Below are 9,857 nucleotides of genomic sequence, written 5' to 3'. Positions count from 1 at the left end.
ATTTTATTTATCCTAATCTCCTTGTCCACAAAATGAGAATTTTAACACCTGTCTTCACCACCACATTTAATAATTGTGGCTGTCAAGTAACTTCTAGAGTTGAATCTACTTTGTCAAGTGTGGAGCGCTGTGCAACCTAAGGACATGAGCATCACAGAATCTTGGGTCATGGGACACTTAGCACCAAGCAGCTCCCTGACAACGATGGCTATCCCCACATCAGAGAAGAGGTCTCCAAGGCTAGTGCCCAGCATGTTGACGGGACATGCTCAAGATCACCAAACTGATTAGTGACAGGACCTGTTTTAAGACCAGATCTGTCCAACTGTAAAGCCTACATTCTTAACCACTATTTCATAGCACCTTTATGACATCAGTCAAAAAATCAATTCTACCATATATTACATTACTAAATGTCCATTGAATCCAGGGTATATAAGACAATTTCTTTCATATGTGAAATTTTTGGTTTTTCTTTTGGCTTCTTACTTAATTTGTTGCTCTTTGACCTCTTTATTCTGAAATAGAGCATGGGTACAAAGATGAGGATGGCATGGAGGGATCCTTTCAGATCACAGAAAGCCCTCATTACTCAGACTTTCTGTGCCTGATGATTACTGCAGACTCTTTAATCAAGATTCTAAGAGCCAGAGAGGCGGTGGCTCTCTAACTCCCTTGAGGAAGGGTAGCCCGTTTGACTCCGTTGTCTTGCCCTGGTGGGTCAGGAGCCACTCTCTATCTTATGCTCTTCTTTCCTTGGTCCTGTTAGAGTGTATTGCCATCTCTCTAAATTACATTCAGAGCCTGTCAGTCACTCTGGATTCAGATTTAAAGATCCTATTAACGAAAATGTTATTTTAAGAATTGGAACAAGAGAATAACATATGTTTGCATTAATGGGAAAAAACAATAGCAATTGCTTCTCTATATTATGGTTGGATCTCAGATTCAATGAACTCTGGAATGAGATGGAAAATATAATAAGCATGATTCTGAAAATTGAATAATCAGCATTCCATGTGGTTCCAATTATAATGAATGGAAAAACATAAGCAAAAGGGTTGTTTGCTCTTCAGCTTTTCTGAAGGTGGACTTATCTCTTCAAACAGCCCACTGTACTGTGGGAGAGACAACACAACTTCCATAGTTCAAATCCCACATTTTAAGTCAAATTTTGAAAAAAAAAATCCAGACACTTTTAAATTTATAGAATTAATCTTCTGTCTTTCCTCCAATAACAAGTAAATTGAATCTGTAAAATTATGTTCAGTATATTATTTTCAACTGTGTAATTATTGTTTAAAGATACATGTCTTCAATTTCTTCTATTCCCTTTTGAAACTCAAGTCCATTTCAAATCTTTTGTTAATAAGCAATTTAGTTCTCAGAGAATGGCTTCTTTGTGTTGGTAATTAAGTGTTATATTTACACAAAGGAAATAGTGAAATACAAACTCTTCCAAAAAGAACATTCTAAAACATTCCATTGAATGCAAAAGCATGACCCTGCAGTGTCAGAATTTCTTCTGGTGATGCCAACAGAAATCCTTGGGCAATTTTACAAGGAACTAAAGAGAAAGTCTAATTCTTCTAAATGATAACAGCTTTTAGGTGTGATTATTGAGGAAATATTAAACAATTCAGTAGCAGTTATGAAAGTGAACATACAACAATTACATTATTTGACACTTTAGCATTAGATCCTGCTATAATGCTTCTTTGGCAGCAAATACCTTTAGGGCAAGTGTTCTTTTCTGCACATTTGATATACTTACAGATGTGAATTTTTTCCTAAAAAATGAACATTAGTTAATATTCCAACAAACTTGCATAAGGTATCCCCTGACCATATGACAGGCACTCCTCCAAAAGCTGCAGAATTCTTCCAAGTCTGAGTAAGATGGAGATCACCTTCACTGGTATCCAGTTTGGTCAGAGACATATGGACAATGGAGTGGGAGGAAATGCAAGGCATGTGTAGGAAAGAAGAAATTAACTGTACATAATGATTGTTATCATATTTATTATGTGCCAACCACTATGCTAAAAGTTTTATTTGCTATATGTCATATAGAGTGACCAATTCATCCCAGTTTGTGTGGGATTTTCCTGCTCTGGCACTAAAAACCCTGCATACTGGGGTGACTCTTGGTCCTGGAAAAACTGGGACTACTGGTCATCCTATATACATTCCTTACAATGACCTTATGAGATCAACCCTCAGTTTGCAGGAATGGAAGGTCAGAAGGCAGGGGAACTTATCCAAGATGGCACAGTTGCTTATTCGTGGGGGACTGAGATACAAAACAGAGTGCTCTGAATTACTAGGCAAGACATGAACCCTTAGCTTAAAACAACAACAGCAAAACAATAACAAAAGGCAGTCAGTACAAAATTGTGGTGGGATCCTAATTCAAGGAGTTTTCCTGTAGGTACTGGAGAGTCATTGATAGTTTCTAAGTAGTAGAATATGATGGAAACTTTCCTGATTAACTTCATATTGAAGACATCAAAGAATTGATTCGAATTAACAGTTTGTCCATTCACTCTTCGTATCTCTAGAAATCTGCAGCCTCACCCCCGCTTATGGCTACCTCTCTCAAACAATAAACAAAGCAAAGAGGGCATTTTGAAGATAAAAAAAAAAAAATGTTCTTCTACCCCAAATCCACTTCTGCATTTTTTTCTCTTCATTTCTTATAATTTTTCCCATGTTTTTCTCTAAAGCAGAAACTAGAAATCCTTGGAAGGCTATAGTTTGCTTAAACACACTTCTTTTATAGTTTATCATGCCTCAAATCTCATTTCCTTAGAGAAATAACAGGTAGAAGTGCTGGATCTAGGCTTTCCTCTGAGAGATGAGAACAGAAGTAGGCAAATAAATTGTTGTGTGGCATGATTCAGAGTCTATGTGTGTGCACTTATCTTTTGTCATTTTACCAATTTCCTGTGAATCTGCTTATTCCCTTTCATTGCCTTTTATTCTGAACTGGTATTTGGTTTATTTTGAGAGGGGGAGTAAATGGGGATCTACACATCCTATCTGTTGAGATGTACACCATCTGACATCAGCATAATTCCATGGTCTAATGCTAGACAGCCAAGCAGACAAAGTCCAGTCAAAGGGAAGGTGGCAATTTTCATGACATGCCTCTCCCTGACTGATTTAAGGAGTTATATTATGCAGAAACCTGAAACAGCAAGCCTTTGTGCTGAGAACATCCGTTTAACTGCATTCCATAATGTTTCCTGCCAAGTTACCAGGTTCATACATTCTCAGCCCCTTGCTTGTTGGAAATTGAAATCATTCCCTTTACAGAAACAACCTATCCTTCTTTGTGAAGTCTCATCCAGTTGGTCAGATTTCTTTCCCAGGGTTTATTTGATGATAAATTATATCAAGAATTTAAACAGAAATCCCATTAGTAATGTTGACAATATTCTCCACACACATGAAATATTTAATGGAAACCAGGAGCTGGGGAGTTGAATTTGCACACAAAGAACTTATGTAAGATGGATGTTCTCTGAATGCAGATGCAAGCTTCCCCCCTCCGCCCCAAAGATGCTTACAAATACCCAAGAGATGATGTCCCTTATTTTGCTTTTGGTGGCAGGGAAACATCCATTTAGTAATTTCCTGACTCAATTGTTACCACCCAGAATGGGATATCCAGAGGGATTTTAAAAGTCCAGGGACATTCTAAATATGGAAGCAGAAGGGTGGAACCAGCCCAAATGGTCGGTACCATCTGCAAAAGAGCTGAAAGTGTGAATGGCCAAAAGAGTCCTTACACTGCAGTGGATGAGTGAGTTCATTCACATTCAAAAGAAGGTGGTTTCTGCTAAACGCAACTACATGCAACTGAAGGAATTGTCTAAAATAGGGATAGTTGAGGGTCCTCTTTGGATATATCTCATCCTCTCTAAGTCAGTTGGACCATTCCATGGAGATAAACAGGAACATTCTTATATACTGGTTCTCTATCCTGACTCTACATTAAAAATCACCTATGGACATTTATAAAGCCCTGTTTCTGGTGAAAGTAGACCAAGTAATTAACATTGGTTATGGAAGAATCCAGACATCTGCATATTTTTTATATGCAGGGTCTTGTCAGGATGAAAAACCAGAAACAAAGAATTTAATTAAAATAATTTTTAACAAATTAACTAGTCATTGAGGAATGCAGGAAGCAGCTACTATCAGTAAGGGTGGGGCAAACAAAGGAATCAAATCACTGGTATTAAAATGGAGAGTGGAGGGGGGCCTGGCAGAGCAGAGACCCTGATCTGGGGGGTTGGGGCGAGCTGTCAGCTACTACTGGTATCTGAGCTCAGAGGAAGGATCCCGTGGAGAAGAATGGAACAGACCTTGAAGGAGAAGACACTGGCGTGCTGGAGCTTGTATCTCAAATACAAATGGTTCTGAGATTGCCAAAAACTGGAATCTAAACCAGCTGTTACTACTAGAACCAACTGCTTCAGCCAGGGTGACTCCGTAGGAATAGAGAGCAAATAGGAGGGAGCAAACTCCCCTCTCTATTCTATTCTCTCAATCTCCTGTAGTGCCTCCTATTGGCAGATCTGGTAAAGGAAAAATGCTGTTGGCAGCATCCCAGCCCCTGCATCTCAGAGTGGAACGTGGAAGAGTAGGTTGGAAGTAAGAAATAAAAATTAAAAACCAACACGGCTTGGTCCCCTAGGTGATTCTATGGATCAAGCAGGGTTGAGAACCATGGACCATGGCAAGCTATGACTTAGGACTCTGCTCAGGCACTCCTGATTTGCTTCTGTTTTGCCTCAGTCCCCAGTCATTTCAGCCTGACCATAATCAGCCTGCTCCTTCAGTCTCCATGTATGCCTGTGGGCTCTTGACCTTTAAGTTCCCACGGTTATGGCTTAGATTTGGTCCATACATTCTCCCAGCTTTGAAAAACTTAGGCCTCATTGGCCCTATGGGACCCAAGGTAAGGCAATAAGAGGAGAGGGCTGGACTTTGATTTCCATGGAGTTTGTTTGGGCTCAGGATTTCAGGGACCATAGATCCCTGGAAGTAGCCACTCTTTGTGCTGATGGCCAGTCCCAACAGTGGTGTGCTGCCATGGGCTTTGATGAGAACCTAAATAGGAAAAATCTGTTATCCTGTGAGGTGTGGCTAAATGAAAATGTCAGCTTTCATGCCTCTGCTTTTGTTCTCTGCTGAGCCTGATTGGGTTCTTTCTATTATAGGTGGAGCTCATCACTTACAGAACAGCCAACAGGTTAGATCATAAGAGAAATAAAGCTAATCCTTCTATTCCTGAGGACCTCCCATATACATGAAACCACTATAAATCCTTGTTCAAATCATTAGATTAAGCGTCAGCAGGCTTCAGTCATTCATTGAACAAATATATATTCAGCACCTACTGTGATCTAGGTAGTGTTCTAGGCACCAGAGTTATCAGAGTTTTGAAAAAAGCAAAGGTGTCCTCATGGAGGTCACATCCTACATGGGAAGAGAGACAATAAGTAAATAAAAAAGTAAACCTCTAATGTACCAGATGGCATATTAGTTATGAATTACTGTATAGCAAATTACCTCAAATTTAGGACCTTAAAATAGCAAAGATTTATTACCTCACAGCTTCTGAGCATCAGAAGTCTGGGAGCAGAGTAGTTGCACAGTTCTAGTTTAGGGTCTGTGTTGAGGTTGTAGTCAATTGTAAGGAGGGTTGTGGTCTCATCTGAAGATTTGCCTGACTCGGGGAGATCTGCTTCCTTACCTTCCTACCATGTTCCTCATCATGTGGACCTCTGCAGAGAGCTGCTGCTTACAGCTTGGGAGCTAGCTTCTCCAGAGTGAGTGATCCAAGAGAAAGAGAGAGTGATTAAGATGGAAGCCATGGTATCTTTTATAATCTAATCCTGGAAGTGACACATCACCGATTATGTCATATTCTATTGTCCCTAACCCTGATAAAAAGTGGGAGGAGACTACACAAGGGGAAGAATACCAGAGATGCAGAGACCTTCAGGGCTGTCTTGGAGGCTGGCTACCTCCTGGGTGGTATTAGATGCAATGGAGCAAACAAAGCAGAGTGAAAGGATAGGAAAGGCTGGGGTTTGGATGACTATTAATTGCTCTTGATACAGATGGTCAGGAAGGACTTTCGTGATACACAGCAGAGACCTGAAGGAGATGAGGGAAAAGCTTTATGGCTTGCTTTTTGAAGGTTTTCACCTAGGGGTCACATTTTCTGGGAAGACTCTCCTCAGCTCCTGCCCCACCTATCAGGTTCTCTAAGAACCTCTATGTAAGCTCCCAGGGAGCCCATAACTACTCTCTGAAAGCTCTGGTCACCCTGTGGTGTCTTTTTTCTACATCTTCCACTAAAGGATACATTTCCTAGCGCCAGGGATAATGCTTCATTCATCTTCATATCCCTGGTTAAAGATCAGTATATGTTTGATGAATGAATGAAATAAATGAATGAATTTACTTTCTCTGCAGTCCTTTTTTAGGGACTTAGCTTGAACTCTTCTTTAGCAGTACATGTTTTATTTTGTTTTGTTTTAATTAAGCATCCGTTATCTTTTGTCTTAAAGCAAAAAAATTTCTTTGGACATGGATTGATATAGCTACTTGAAACATAAATCTACCCCTCTGCTGCTATGCCAACTGCATTGCCTACAGACACTGTTAGTTTATGAAGCACCATATGGAACAAAAATATGTGGCAACTTATTGAATGGGAACATTTTGTGAGAAAAATATTTTTGTTCCCATGCAGTAACGTTTCTATTAAATAGCTTCTAAATATGTAAAAAGAAAAAAAAAACCTCCAAGTGGCAATAGAATACCCTAAGGAATCTAGAAAGCATGCAAAACAGCAATATTATTTTATAATGAAAAACAGATATGAGTAATATTATTTCTTCCTACCCTCCTTTCTTTTGGCAATCATTTTCTTTCTAAATATATGTCCTTTGTCCACTAAATCACATGCTCTGATTCACCCACAGCCCTGGGCCTGAGGCAGCCACTTATACAAAGAATAGTTGGTCACTTACAGAAGTACATTTCCCTTGTGTTTGGGAACTAAACTATCATTCAAAACATCAGCAGTCACTCTCCTTGTGGCTCTAGAGGTCTAATTTAAGATTGTTCCCAGATTTCAGCCCTGAGAACTCAAAGTACCAAAGCCATAGAAACTGTAATGTACATAGGAATCACCTGGGTATCTTGCTAATGGCAGATTCTGGTTCAGAAGCTCTGGGATGGGGCCTACGAGTCAGGATTTATAACAAAATCCTGGGTGAGTTGAGGGTGGTAGGTGGGGCTGGTCTTCATAGCATGCTTTGAATAATAAGATACTAAACTAGGTTTGGAGAGTCCAAAGTTTACTTGTCTGCCTACATGTGTAGATGATTTGAGATTTCTGTTTCCTTTCTTTGACTTTTTATTTTTTTTAATCATCCTAATGAAGAAATCCCTAATAATCAAGAAACAAATTTATTTCATTAATTTGCAAGTTTGTTAAATCATATATTCTCCACAAGATAATCTATATTTTAGATCTCTGTTTCCTCAAAAGTTTAGTTTGAGAAACAACATGTTTTTTTTCCATACATTTTCACTTGAACAAATGCCAATCCAAGGAATCCACAGTTTAGATTTCAAACCAAACTAAATCCTTATCCCTTATCTCCACATCAAACGTTCTGTGTTTCAAGCCTTTCCAAATTGGAAGTGAGCAAAGAATATAGTCATTAAAAATAAAATGAAAAAGTTGTATTGATCATCCCATATAGAATTCCACGTCAATACCTTTCTCCTACACTCTAGTTCCATGGGAGGAATAGGGGATTTCACATATGATTTATTTTACTTTTATTATTTTAAAGGTTATTGTTTTTATATTTTAAATTTGTATTATTTTAAATATTATCTTATTTTTAAATAATAAAAATATTTTTTATGTGACATCTATTTCTCAAGGTAGTACACAGAGTTAGCAGGGTTATCACTAGCCTTTGGCCTAGGTATATGCAAATTGTGTTATGAAGATATGCAAATATAACATCATATTGTCTGGAGGTTGTTTGCTTGTGTTTATTTCTTAAAGACTTATCAAAGTGCAAAAGGCATCAGAACGAATAGGACTTTCCCTGGCTGGCATCTCTTAAGCAGCTCACTCTATGCCCCCCTCCCTATTCCCACCGCTAGAACTCTCACCCCAAATTAAGCAGGAAAGTAACATCTGTGTCCGAGAGGTACAGAAACCACCAACCAGGTCCCTAAGCAGCTAAGCTGGTCCCAGCATTCTTTCATCAACAAGTCACCAACTGTGAGTCATTATGGTCCCCAACTCAACCTGTCTCACAGTTCTCAAAGTACCTTTCACAGACAACAAATCACAGGTGAAGTTAGATATTCATTATACTTAGGGTGTTTGGGGTAATCACAGATTGGTCATCTCACTGCCATTGTAAGCCTCATTGTCCCCTCAATATGTTGAAAGTAGTCCTAACCTCTGAATATCTGAAAAAAACAATAGTAATGGAAACCCAGCGGGTTCCTTCCTTTGGTCAGTGACAGAAACTTTATACCTGTCATCCAGCTCCATCTGCTTTTGATTGCTTTGACTATTTTCCAAATTGTCTTTGGATCATGCAAAGGCCAACTAGAGCAGTACCTAGCACACAGATGTACATAGTTGTTTAAGTATGTAGATGAATGAAAGGTGGAATCTGTAAATGTCTTCAAGTCGGCCACTTCAAAGGACAGAAGTGGCCAAAACAGTAACAAATAACACTTCCATGTGAATAATTAGCATTTTGTAAGACTTTTCACATATATCATCTTGAACCTTCCCTGTGGCTCTATGACATGGAGAGGAGTAAGCCCATTTCATCAATGAGAAAACTGAGACTCAGAGATAAAGTGATGTGTGAAGGGCAACCATTGAATAAATGGTAGTTATGATTTACACTCAGGTCTTTTGATTCCAAATCTCATACTTTTGACACTATGCCACTTCACCTCAAGTAAGGTTGGGAGATAGAGTTTTGAACCTAGAACTGCTGAGACTGGTCCAAATATATTTCCAGGACACCACAATTCTCAGTCTTGAGATGTTTTTCTTGGCCCAAACATCCAGACTCTAAAATCAGAAAATATATCATCAGAATCTAATCTGAGTCGGTGCTTGCTATAGGGTAGGGGTGGGTTTTGGGAGACGCCACAGGAAGTAAAGGGGAAGCTGAATTATGAGGATCTTCCAGTTCCCACTCTTTGCTTCTACTATTTTCTGTTCTATATGTTGGGGTCCAATTTTTAAATACACTCACTCTTAAAGCATAAAGTGGACCAAAAGTCAGGAGATGCAAACCTACGTTTAGCCTTACCCTAGTCCCTATCTATGCCCCATTAACCTGGGATACTGCTCCATTGCCTCTTTATGACTTGGTTTCCTCATTTGGGAAAATGGAGTGGCAGAGATCTTGCAAGAGCAAATGAAGTAATACGGTCTTAAATTGGGGAGTAAATGCAAAGCATTCTCACATGCATGCCCTTGCTGGGGTAGGGGGCAGGAGGGAGGTGCTGGGGTAGTGGTTGGCATCAGAGGAAACTGTCAAGAATTCTCTACAGTCCAGAGCATGGTATAACCTGCAGGGAAATTCCCATAACTTTCCCAAGGATCATCCTGCCCTGGGAAACAGTTTGAATGGCCCTGTGAGGAAACTGGACCCTTTCCCTGCTCCCCATTAGGAAAATTGGCATCATCAAAAGAAGTGGAATCTTTGGGAAAAGGAAGAGTGTTTGCTGTGTTAACATTCAGTTCTTTCCCAGAAGAGACGATGAGGAGACCA

Source organism: Canis lupus, chromosome 28, assembly GCF_011100685.1.
Source record: "Canis lupus familiaris isolate Mischka breed German Shepherd chromosome 28, alternate assembly UU_Cfam_GSD_1.0, whole genome shotgun sequence".
Classification (NCBI taxonomy): Eukaryota; Metazoa; Chordata; class Mammalia; order Carnivora; family Canidae; genus Canis; species Canis lupus.
This window is presented reverse-complemented; position numbering follows the sequence as displayed.